Source organism: Chiloscyllium punctatum, chromosome X, assembly GCF_047496795.1.
Source record: "Chiloscyllium punctatum isolate Juve2018m chromosome X, sChiPun1.3, whole genome shotgun sequence".
Classification (NCBI taxonomy): Eukaryota; Metazoa; Chordata; class Chondrichthyes; order Orectolobiformes; family Hemiscylliidae; genus Chiloscyllium; species Chiloscyllium punctatum.
This window is the reverse complement of record NC_092791.1, coordinates 26,014,019-26,027,144: the sequence shown is the minus strand read 5'-3', so window position 1 is coordinate 26,027,144 and position 13,126 is coordinate 26,014,019.

Below are 13,126 nucleotides of genomic sequence, written 5' to 3'. Positions count from 1 at the left end.
GAACTGTACACGGTGCTCCGAGTGTGGGTCTGACCGAGGGGGGACCGGGGAACTGTGCACGGTGCTCCGAGTGTGGGTCTGACCCAGGGGAGACCGGGGGAACTGTGCACGGTGCCCCGAGTGTGGGTCTGACCCAGGGGAGACCGGGGAACTGTGCACGGTGCCCCGAGTGTGGGTCTGACCGAGGGGAGACCGGGGAACTGTGCACGGTGCTCCGAGTGTGGGTCTGACCGAGGGGAGACCGGGGAACTGTGCACGGTGCTCCGAGTGTGGGTCTGACCGAGGGGAGACTGGGGAACTGTGCACGGTGCTCCGAGTGTGGGTCTGACCGAGGGGAGACTGGGGGAACTGTGCACGGTGCTCCGAGTGTGGGTCTGACCCAGGGGAGACCGGGGAACTGTGCACGGTGCCCCGAGAGTGGGTCTGACCCAGGGGAGACCGGGGAACTGTGCACGGTGCCCCGAGTGTGGGTCTGACCGAGGGGAGACCGGGGAACTGTGCAGGGTGCTCCGAGTGTGGGTCTGACCGAGGGGAGACCGGGGAACTGTGCACGGTGCTCCGAGTGTGGGTCTGACCGAGGGGAGACTGGGGAACTGTGCACAGTGCTCCGAGTGTGGGTCTGACCGAGGGGAGACCGGGGAACTGTGCACGGTGCCCCGAGTGTGGGTCTGACCCAGGGGAGAGACCGGGGAACTGTGCACGGTGCTCCGAGTGTGGGTCTGACCGAGGGGAGACCGGGGAACTGTGCACGGTGCTCCGAGTGTGGGTCTGACCGAGGGGGAGACCGGGGAACTGTGCACGGTGCCCCGAGTGTGGGTCTGACCGAGGGGAGACCGGGGAACTGTACACGGTGCTCCGAGTGTGGGTCTGACCGAGGGGAGACCGGGGAACTGTGCACGGTGCTCCGAGTGTGGGTCTGACCCAGGGGAGACCGGGGAACTGTGCACGGTGCTCCGAGTGTAGGGTCTGACCGAGGGGAGACAGGGGAACAGTGCACGGTGCTCCGAGTGTGGGTCTGACCGAAGGGAGACAGGGGAACAGTGCACGGTGCTCCGAGTGTGGGTCTGACCCAGGGGAGACCGGGGAACTGTGCACGGTGCTCCGAGTGTGGGTCTGACCGAGGGGAGACCGGGGAACTGTGCACGGTGCTCCGAGTGTAGGGTCTGACCGAGGGGAGACAGGGGAACAGTGCACGGTGCTCCGAGTGTGGGTCTGACCGAAGGGAGACAGGGGAACAGTGCACGGTGCTCCGAGTGTGGGTCTGACCCAGGGGAGACCGGGGAACTGTGCACGGTGCTCCGAGTGTGGGTCTGACCCAGGGGAGACCGGGGAACTGTGAACGGTGCCCCGAGTGTGGGTCTGACCGAGGGGAGAGACCGGGGAACTGTGCACGGTGCTCCGAGTGTGGGTCTGACCAAGGGGACACCGGGGAACTGTGCACGGTGCTCCGAGTGTGGGTCTGACCGAGGGGAGAGACCGGGGAACTGTGCACGGTGCTCCGAGTGTGGGTCTGACCGAGCAGAGACCGGGGAACTGTGCACGGTGCTCCGAGTGTGGGTCTGACCGAGGGGAGAGACCGGGGAACTGTGCACGGTGCTCCGAGTGTGGGTCTGACCGAGGGGAGAGACCGGGGAACTGTGCACGGTGCTCCGAGTGTGGGTCTGACCGAGGGGAGACCGGGGAACTGTGCACGGTGCTCCGAGTGTGGGTCTGACCGAGGGGGAGAGACCGGGGAACTGTGCACGGTGCTCCGAGTGTGGGTCTGACCGAGGGGAGAGACCGGGGAACTGTGCACGGTGCTCCGAGTGTGGGTCTGACCGAGGGGAGACCGGGGAACTGTGCACGGTGCTCCGAGTGTGGGTCTGACCCAGGGGAGACCGGGGAACTGTGCACGGTGCTCCGAGTGTGGGTCTGACCGAGGGGAGACCGGGGAACTGTGCACGGTGCTCCGAGTGTGGGTCTGACCGAGGGGAGACCGGGGAACTGTGCTCGGTGCTCCGAGTGTGGGTCTGACCGAGGGGGAGAGACCGGGGAACTGTGCACGGTGCTCCGAGTGTGGGTCTGACCGAGCAGAGACCGGGGAACTGTGCGCGGTGCTCCGAGTGTGGGTCTGACCGAGGGGAGAGACCGGGGAACTGTGCACGGTGCTCCGAATGTGGGTCTGACCGAGGGGAGACCGGGGAACGGTGCACGGTGCTCCGAGTGTGTGTCTGACCGAGGGGAGACCGGGGAACTGTGCACAGTGCTCCGAGTGTGGGTCTGACCGAGGGGAGACCGGGGAACTGTGCACGGTGCTCCGAGTGTGGGTCTGACCGAGGGGAGAGACCGGGGAACTGTGCACGGTGCCCCGAGTGTGGGTCTGACCGAGGGGAGAGACCGGGGAACTGTGCACGGTGCTCCGAGTGTGGGTCTGACCGAGGGGAGAGACCGGGGAACTGTGCACGGTGCTCCGAGTGTGGGTCTGACCCAGGGGAGACCGGGGAACTGTGCACGGTGCTCCGACTGTGGGTCTGACCGAGGGGAGACCAGGGAACTGTGCACGGTGCTCCGAGTGTGGGTCTGACCCAGGGGAGACCGGGGAACTGTGCACGGTGCCCCGAGTGTGGGTCTGACCGAGGGGAGAGACCGGGGAACTGTGCACGGTGCTCCGAGTGTGGGTCTGACCGAGGGGAGAGACCGGGGAACTGTGCACGGTGCTCCGAGTGTGGGTCTGACCGAGGGGAGAGACCGGGGAACTGTGCACGGTGCTCCGAGTGTGGGTCTGACCCAGGGGAGACCGGGGAACTGTGCACGGTGCTCCGAGTGTGGGTGTGACCGAGGGGAGAGACCGGGGAACTGTGCACGGTGCTCCGAGTGTGGGTCTGACCGAGGGGAGACCGGGGAACTGTGCACGGTGCTCCGAGTGTGGGTCTGATTAAGGGGAGACCGGGGAACTGTGCACGGTGCTCCGAGTGTGTGTCTGACCGGGGGGAGAGACCGGGGAACTGTGCACGGTGCTCCGAGTGTGGGTCTGACCGGGGGGAGAGACCTGGGAACTGTGCACGGTGCTCCGAGTGTGGGTCTGACCGAGGGGAGACCGGGGAACTGTGCACGGTGCCCCGAGTGTGGGTCTGACCGAGGGGAGAGACCGGGGAACTGTGCACGGTGCTCCGAGTGCGGGTCTGACCGAGGGGAGACCGGGGAACTGTGCACGGTGCTCCGAGTGTGGGTCTGACCGAGGGGAGACCGGGGAACTGTGCACGGTGCTCCGAGAGTGGGTCTGACCGAGGGGGGACCGGGGAACTGTGCACGGTGCTCTGAGTGTGGGTCTGACCGAGGGGAGACCGGGGAACTGTGCACGGTGCTCCGAGTGTGGGTCTGACCGAGGGGAGACCAGGGAACTGTGCACGGTGCTCCGAGTGTGGGTCTGACCGATGGGAGACCGGGGAACTGTGCACGGTGCTCCGAGTGTGGGTCTGACTGAGGGGAGACCGGGGAACTGTGCACGGTGCTCCGAGTGTGGGTCTGACCGAGGGGAGACCGGGGAACTGTGCAAGGTGCTCCGAGTGTGGGTCTGACCGAGGGGAGACCGGTGAACTGTGCACGGTGCTCCGAGAGTGGGTCTGACCGAGGGGGGACCGGGGAACTGTGCACGGTGCTCCGAGTGTGGGTCTGACAGGGGGGAGACCGGGGAACTGTGCACGGTGCTCCGAGTGTGGGGTCTGACCCAGGGGAGAGACCGGGGAACTGTGCACGGTGCTCCGAGTGTGGGTCTGACCCAGGGGAGACCGGGGAACTGTGCTCGGTGCTCCGAGTGTGGGTCTGACCGAGGGGAGAGACCGGGGAACTGTGCACGGTGCTCCGAGTGTGGGTCTGACCGAGGGGAGAGACCGGGGAACTGTGCACGGTGCTCCGAGTGTGGGTCTGACCCAGGAGAGACCGGGGAACTGTGCACGGTGCTCCGAGTGTGGGTCTGACCGAGGGGAGACCGGGGAACTGTGCACGGTGCCCCGAGTGTGGGTCTGACCGAGGGGAGACCGGGGAACTGTGCACGGTGCTCCGAGTGTGGGTCTGACCGAGGGGAGAGACCGGGGAACTGTGCACGGTGCTCCGAGTGTGGGTCTGACCGAGGGGAGACCGGGGAACTGTGCTCGGTGCTCCGAGTGTGGGTCTGACCAAGGGGAGAGACCGGGGAACTGTGCACGGTGCTCCGAGTGTGGGTCTGACCCAGGGGAGACCGGGGAACTGTGCTCGGTGCTCCGAGTGTGGGTGTGACCGAGGGGACAGACCGGGGAACTGTGCACGGTGTTCCGAGTGTGGGTCTGACCGAGGGGAGAGACCGGGGAACTGTGCACGGTGCTCCGAGTGTGGGTCTGACCCAGGGGAGACCGGGGAACTGTGCACGGTGCTCCGAGTGTGGGTCTGACCGAGGGGAGACCGGGGAACTGTGCACGGTGCTCCGAGTGTGGGTCTGACCGAGGGGGAGACCGGGGAACTGTGCACGGTGCTCCGAGTGTGGGTCTGACCCAGGGGAGACCGGGGAACTGTGCACGGTGCTCCGAGTGTGGGTCTGACCGAGGGGAGACCGGGGAACTGTGCACATTGCTCCGAGTGTGGGTCTGACCGAGGGGAGAGACCGGGGAACTGTGCACGGTGCTCAGAGTGTGGGTCTGACCGAGGGGAGACCGGGGAACTGTGCACGGTGCTCCGAGTGTGGGTCTGACCGAGGGGAGACCGGGGAACTGTGCACGGTGCTCCGAGTGTGGGGTCTGACCGAGGGGGAGAGACCGGGGGACTGTGCACGGTGCTCCGAGTGTGGGTCTGACCGAGGGGAGACCGGGGAACTGTGCACGGTGCTCCGAGTGTGGGTCTGACCCAGGGGAGACCGGGGAACTGTGCACGGTGCCCCGAGTGTGGGTCTGACCGAGGGGAGAGACCGGGGAACTGTGCACGGTGCTCCGAGTGTGGGTCTGACCGAGGGGAGAGACCGGGGAACTGTGCACGGTGCTCCGAGTGTGGGTCTGACCGAGGGGAGACTGGGGAACTGTGCACGGTGCTCCGAGTGTGGGTCTGACCCAGGGGAGACCGGGGAACTGTGCACGGTGCCCCGAGTGTGGGTCTGACCGAGGGGAGAGACCGGGGAACTGTGCACGGTGCTCCGAGTGTGGGTCTGACCGAGCAGAGACCGGGGAACTGTGCGCGGTGCTCCGAGTGTGAGTCTGACCGAGGGGAGAGACCGGGGAACTGTGCACGGTGCTCCGAATGTGGGTCTGACCGAGGGGAGACCGGGGAACGGTGCACGGTGCTCCGAGTGTGTGTCTGACCGAGGGGAGACCGGGGAACTGTGCACAGTGCTCCGAGTGTGGGTCTGACCGAGGGGAGACCGGGGAACTGTGCACGGTGCTCCGAGTGTGGGTCTGACCGAGGGGAGAGACCGGGGAACTGTGCACGGTGCCCCGAGTGTGGGTCTGACCGAGGGGAGAGACCGGGGAACTGTGCACGGTGCTCCGAGTGTGGGTCTGACCGAGGGGAGAGACCGGGGAACTGTGCACGGTGCTCCGAGTGTGGGTCTGACCCAGGGGAGACCGGGGAACTGTGCACGGTGCTCCGACTGTGGGTCTGACCGAGGGGAGACCAGGGAACTGTGCACGGTGCTCCGAGTGTGGGTCTGACCCAGGGGAGACCGGGGAACTGTGCACGGTGCCCCGAGTGTGGGTCTGACCGAGGGGAGAGACCGGGGAACTGTGCACGGTGCTCCGAGTGTGGGTCTGACCGAGGGGAGAGACCGGGGAACTGTGCACGGTGCTCCGAGTGTGGGTCTGATTAAGGGGAGTCCGGGGAACTGTGCACGGTGCTCCGAGTGTGTGTCTGACCGGGGGGAGAGACCGGGGAACTGTGCACGGTGCTCCGAGTGTGGGTCTGACCGGGGGGAGAGACCTGGGAACTGTGCACGGTGCTCCGAGTGTGGGTCTGACCGAGGGGAGACCGGGGAACTGTGCACGGTGCCCCGAGTGTGGGTCTGACCGAGGGGAGAGACCGGGGAACTGTGCACGGTGCTCCGAGTGCGGGTCTGACCGAGGGGAGACCGGGGAACTGTGCACGGTGCTCCGAGTGTGGGTCTGACCGAGGGGAGACCGGGGAACTGTGCACGGTGCTCCGAGAGTGGGTCTGACCGAGGGGGGACCGGGGAACTGTGCACGGTGCTCTGAGTGTGGGTCTGACCGAGGGGAGACCGGGGAACTGTGCACGGTGCTCCGAGTGTGGGTCTGACCGAGGGGAGACCAGGGAACTGTGCACGGTGCTCCGAGTGTGGGTCTGACCGAGGGGAGACCGGGGAACTGTGCACGGTGCTCCGAGTGTGGGTCTGACTGAGGGGAGACCGGGGAACTGTGCACGGTGCTCCGAGTGTGGGTCTGACCGAGGGGAGACCGGGGAACTGTGCAAGGTGCTCCGAGTGTGGGTCTGACCCAGGGGGAGACCGGGGAACTGTGCACGGTGCTCCGAGTGTGGGTCTGACCGAGGGGAGAGACCGGGGAACTGTGCACGGTGCCCCGAGTGTGGGTCTGACCGAGGGGAGACCGGGGAACTGTGCAAGGTGCTCCGAGTGTGGGTCTGACCCAGGGGGAGACCGGGGAACTGTGCACGGTGCTCCGAGTGTGGGTCTGACCGAGGGGAGAGACCGGGGAACTGTGCACGGTGCTCCGAGTGTGGGTCTGACCGAGGGGAGAGCGGGGAACTGTACACGGTGCTCCGAGTGTGGGTCTGACCGAGGGGGGACCGGGGAACTGTGCACGGTGCTCCGAGTGTGGGTCTGACCCAGGGGAGACCGGGGAACTGTGCACGGTGCCCCGAGTGTGGGTCTGACCCAGGGGAGACCGGGGAACTGTGCACGGTGCCCCGAGTGTGGGTCTGACCGAGGGGAGACCGGGGAACTGTGCACGGTGCTCCGAGTGTGGGTCTGACCGAGGGGAGACCGGGGAACTGTGCACGGTGCTCCGAGTGTGGGTCTGACCGAGGGGAGACTGGGGAACTGTGCACGGTGCTCCGAGTGTGGGTCTGACCGAGGGGAGACTGGGGGAACTGTGCACGGTGCTCCGAGTGTGGGTCTGACCCAGGGGAGACCGGGGAACTGTGCACGGTGCCCCGAGTGTGGGTCTGACCCAGGGGAGACCGGGGAACTGTGCACGGTGCCCCGAGTGTGGGTCTGACCGAGGGGAGACCGGGGAACTGTGCACGGTGCTCCGAGTGTGGGTCTGACCGAGGGGAGACCGGGGAACTGTGCACGGTGCTCCGAGTGTGGGTCTGACCGAGGGGAGACTGGGGAACTGTGCACGGTGCTCCGAGTGTGGGTCTGACCGAGGGGAGACCGGGGAACTGTGCACGGTGCCCCGAGTGTGGGTCTGACCCAGGGGAGAGACCGGGGAACTGTGCACGGTGCTCCGAGTGTGGGTCTGACCGAGGGGAGACCGGGGAACTGTGCACGGTGCTCCGAGTGTGGGTCTGACCGAGGGGGAGACCGGGGAACTGTGCACGGTGCCCCGAGTGTGGGTCTGACCGAGGGGAGACCGGGGAACTGTACACGGTGCTCCGAGTGTGGGTCTGACCGAGGGGAGACCGGGGAACTGTGCACGGTGCTCCGAGTGTGGGTCTGACCCAGGGGAGACCGGGGAACTGTGCACGGTGCTCCGAGTGTAGGGTCTGACCGAGGGGAGACAGGGGAACAGTGCACGGTGCTCCGAGTGTGGGTCTGACCGAAGGGAGACAGGGGAACAGTGCACGGTGCTCCGAGTGTGGGTCTGACCCAGGGGAGACCGGGGAACTGTGCACGGTGCTCCGAGTGTGGGTCTGACCGAGGGGAGACCGGGGAACTGTGCACGGTGCTCCGAGTGTAGGGTCTGACCGAGGGGAGACAGGGGAACAGTGCACGGTGCTCCGAGTGTGGGTCTGACCGAAGGGAGACAGGGGAACAGTGCACGGTGCTCCGAGTGTGGGTCTGACCCAGGGGAGACCGGGGAACTGTGCACGGTGCTCCGAGTGTGGGTCTGACCCAGGGGAGACCGGGGAACTGTGAACGGTGCCCCGAGTGTGGGTCTGACCGAGGGGAGAGACCGGGGAACTGTGCACGGTGCTCCGAGTGTGGGTCTGACCGAGCAGAGACCGGGGAACTGTGCACGGTGCTCCGAGTGTGGGTCTGACCGAGGGGAGAGACCGGGGAACTGTGCACGGTGCTCCGAGTGTGGGTCTGACCGAGGGGAGAGACCGGGGAACTGTGCACGGTGCTCCGAGTGTGGGTCTGACCGAGGGGAGAGACCGGGGAACTGTGCACGGTGCTCCGAGTGTGGGTCTGACCGAGGGGAGAGCGGGGAACTGTACACGGTGCTCCGAGTGTGGGTCTGACCGAGGGGGGACCGGGGAACTGTGCACGGTGCTCCGAGTGTGGGTCTGACCCAGGGGAGACCGGGGAACTGTGCACGGTGCCCCGAGTGTGGGTCTGACCCAGGGGAGACCGGGGAACTGTGCACGGTGCCCCGAGTGTGGGTCTGACCGAGGGGAGACCGGGGAACTGTGCACGGTGCTCCGAGTGTGGGTCTGACCGAGGGGAGACCGGGGAACTGTGCACGGTGCTCCGAGTGTGGGTCTGACCGAGGGGAGACTGGGGAACTGTGCACGGTGCTCCGAGTGTGGGTCTGACCGAGGGGAGACTGGGGGAACTGTGCACGGTGCTCCGAGTGTGGGTCTGACCCAGGGGAGACCGGGGAACTGTGCACGGTGCCCCGAGTGTGGGTCTGACCCAGGGGAGACCGGGGAACTGTGCACGGTGCCCCGAGTGTGGGTCTGACCGAGGGGAGACCGGGGAACTGTGCAGGGTGCTCCGAGTGTGGGTCTGACCGAGGGGAGACCGGGGAACTGTGCACGGTGCTCCGAGTGTGGGTCTGACCGAGGGGAGACTGGGGAACTGTGCACAGTGCTCCGAGTGTGGGTCTGACCGAGGGGAGACCGGGGAACTGTGCACGGTGCCCCGAGTGTGGGTCTGACCCAGGGGAGAGACCGGGGAACTGTGCACGGTGCTCCGAGTGTGGGTCTGACCGAGGGGAGACCGGGGAACTGTGCACGGTGCTCCGAGTGTGGGTCTGACCGAGGGGGAGACCGGGGAACTGTGCACGGTGCCCCGAGTGTGGGTCTGACCGAGGGGAGACCGGGGAACTGTACACGGTGCTCCGAGTGTGGGTCTGACCGAGGGGAGACCGGGGAACTGTGCACGGTGCTCCGAGTGTGGGTCTGACCCAGGGGAGACCGGGGAACTGTGCACGGTGCTCCGAGTGTAGGGTCTGACCGAGGGGAGACAGGGGAACAGTGCACGGTGCTCCGAGTGTGGGTCTGACCGAAGGGAGACAGGGGAACAGTGCACGGTGCTCCGAGTGTGGGTCTGACCCAGGGGAGACCGGGGAACTGTGCACGGTGCTCCGAGTGTGGGTCTGACCGAGGGGAGACCGGGGAACTGTGCACGGTGCTCCGAGTGTAGGGTCTGACCGAGGGGAGACAGGGGAACAGTGCACGGTGCTCCGAGTGTGGGTCTGACCGAAGGGAGACAGGGGAACAGTGCACGGTGCTCCGAGTGTGGGTCTGACCCAGGGGAGACCGGGGAACTGTGCACGGTGCTCCGAGTGTGGGTCTGACCCAGGGGAGACCGGGGAACTGTGAACGGTGCCCCGAGTGTGGGTCTGACCGAGGGGAGAGACCGGGGAACTGTGCACGGTGCTCCGAGTGTGGGTCTGACCAAGGGGACACCGGGGAACTGTGCACGGTGCTCCGAGTGTGGGTCTGACCGAGGGGAGAGACCGGGGAACTGTGCACGGTGCTCCGAGTGTGGGTCTGACCGAGCAGAGACCGGGGAACTGTGCACGGTGCTCCGAGTGTGGGTCTGACCGAGGGGAGAGACCGGGGAACTGTGCACGGTGCTCCGAGTGTGGGTCTGACCGAGGGGAGAGACCGGGGAACTGTGCACGGTGCTCCGAGTGTGGGTCTGACCGAGGGGAGACCGGGGAACTGTGCACGGTGCTCCGAGTGTGGGTCTGACCGAGGGGGAGAGACCGGGGAACTGTGCACGGTGCTCCGAGTGTGGGTCTGACCGAGGGGAGAGACCGGGGAACTGTGCACGGTGCTCCGAGTGTGGGTCTGACCGAGGGGAGACCGGGGAACTGTGCACGGTGCTCCGAGTGTGGGTCTGACCCAGGGGAGACCGGGGAACTGTGCACGGTGCTCCGAGTGTGGGTCTGACCGAGGGGAGACCGGGGAACTGTGCACGGTGCTCCGAGTGTGGGTCTGACCGAGGGGAGACCGGGGAACTGTGCTCGGTGCTCCGAGTGTGGGTCTGACCGAGGGGGAGAGACCGGGGAACTGTGCACGGTGCTCCGAGTGTGGGTCTGACCGAGGGGAGACCGGGGAACTGGAGACCGGGGAACTGTGCACGGTGCTCCGAGTGTGGGTCTGACAGGGGGGAGACCGGGGAACTGTGCTCGGTGCTCCGAGTGTGGGTCTGACCGAGGGGGAGAGACCGGGGAACTGTGCACGGTGCTCCGAGTGTGGGTCTGACCGAGGGGGGAGACCGGGGAACTGTGCAAGGTGCTCCGAGTGTGGGTCTGACCGAGGGGGAGAGACCGGGGAACTGTGCACGGTGCTCCGAGTGTGGGTCTGACCGAGGGGGAGAGACCGGGGAACTGTGCACGGTGCTCCGAGTGTGGGTCTGACCGAGGGGAGAGACCGGGGAACTGTGCACGGTGCTCCGAGTGTGGGTCTGACCGAGGGGGAGACCTGGGAACTGTGCACGGTGCTCCGAGTGTGGGTCTGACCGAGGGGGAGACCTGGGAACTGTGCACGGTGCTCCGAGTGTGGGTCTGACCGAGGGGAGAGACCGGGGAACTGTGCACGGTGCTCCGAGTGTGGGTCTGACCGAGGGGGAGAGACCGGGGAACTGTGCACGGTGCTCCGAGTGTGGGTCTGACCGAGGGGAGACCGGGGAACTGTGCTCGGTGCTCCGAGTGTGGGTCTGACCGAGGGGAGACCGGGGAACTGTGCACGGTGCTCCGAGTGTGGGTCTGACCGAGGGGGAGAGACCGGGGAACTGTGCACGGTGCTCCGAGTGTGGGTCTGACCGAGCAGAGACCGGGGAACTGTGCACGGTGCTCCGAGTGTGGGTCTGACCGAGGGGAGACCGGGGAACTGTGCACGGTGCTCCGAGTGTGGGTCTGACCGAGGGGGAGAGACCGGGGAACTGTGCACGGTGCTCCGAGTGTGGGTCTGACCGAGGGGAGAGACCGGGGAACTGTGCACGGTGCTCCGAGTGTGGGTCTGACCGAGGGGAGAGACTGGGGAACTGTGCACGGTGCTTCGAGTGTGGGTCTGACCGGGGGGAGAGACCGGGGAACTGTGCACGGTGCTCCGAGTGTGGGTCTGACCGAGGGGAGAGACCGGGGAACTGTGCACGGTGCTCCGAGTGTGGGTCTGACGCAGGGGAGAGACCGGGGAACTGTGCACGGTGCTCCGAGTGTGGGTCTGACCGAGGGGAGACCGGGGAACTGTGCACGATGCTCCGAGTGTGGGTCTGACCGAGGGGAGAGACCGGGGAACTGTGCACGGTGCTCCGAGTGTGGGTCTGACCGAGGGGAGAGACCGGGGAACTGTGCACGGTGCTCCGAGTGTGGGTCTGACCCAGGGGGAGACCGGGGAACTGTGCACGGTGCTCCGAGTGTGGGTCTGACCCAGGGGGAGAGACCGGGGAACTGTGCACGATGCTCCGAGTGTGCTTTTTCACTCTGACTAATTTCTGCTCATGTTCAGCTGGTGAAATTCTGTCATCTTCCTCACTCTGTTTGTGGGTTGGTTGCAACATAGGAACTATTACTTTTTGTGATTGCATTATGTCAAACACATTTTCCTCTCTCCCTAGGGGTTTACCGTCTCCAACGAGAGAGAGAGAGGAAGAGAGAATCTAACCCTCACCCCCTTGACATTCAATGGCGTTACCGTCACTGAATCCCCCCTCCCCCCCACTATCAACATCCTGGGGGTTACCGTCTCCAACGAGAGAGAGAGAGAGAATCTAACCATCGCCCCCTTGATGTTCAATGGTGTTACCGTCACTGAATCCCCCTTCCCCCCACTATCAACATCCTGGGGGTTACCGTCTCCAACGAGAGAGAGAGAGAATCTAACCATCGCCCCCTTGATGTTCAATGGTGTTACTGTCACTGAATCCCCCTTCCCCCCCCCACTATCAACATCCTGGGGGTTACCGTCTCCAACGAGAGAGAGAGAGAATCTAACCATCGCCCCCTTGATGTTCAATGGTGTTACTGTCACTGAATCCCCCTTCCCCCCCCCACTATCAACATCCTGGGGGTTACCGTCTCCAAAGAGAGAGAGAGAGAATCTAACCATCGCCCCCTTGATGTTCAATGGCGTTACCGTCACTGAATCCCCCTTCCCCCCCCCACTATCAACATCCTGGGGGTTACCGTCTCCAACGAGAGAGAGAGAGAATCTAACCATCGCCCCCTTGATGTTCAATGGTGTTACTGTCACTGATTCCCCCTTCCCCCCCACTATCAACATCCTGGGGGTTACCGTCTCCATCGAGAGAGAGAGAATCTAACCATCGCCCCCTTGATGTTCAATGGCGTTACCGTCACTGAATCCCCCTTCCCCCCCCCACTATCAACATCCTGGGGATTACCGTCTCCAATGAGAGAGAGAGAGAGAATCTAACCATCGCCCCCTTGACGTTCAATGGTGTTACCGTCAATGAATCCCCCTTTCCCCCCCCCACTATCAACATCCTGGGGGTTCCCGTTGAGCAGAAACTGAACTGGGACCCAGTCCCGTATCGATCCTGTGCCTCCAGGAGCAGGTCAGAGGCTGGGAATCCTGCAGCGAGTGACTCCCCTCCTCACTCCCTCCCTCCCTCATTTGAAGCCTGTCCCACCATCGACAAGGCATGGGTGAGGAGGGTGAGGGAACACTCGCCTGGACGGTGGGGGGGTGGTGGGGAGGGGGGGGGGGCCGGTGGGAGGGGGGGTGGGGGGGGGGCGTGGGGAGGGGTTACTGGCTCCCCCACACACACTCAGGAACCTCCACAGCATCCTGGGGT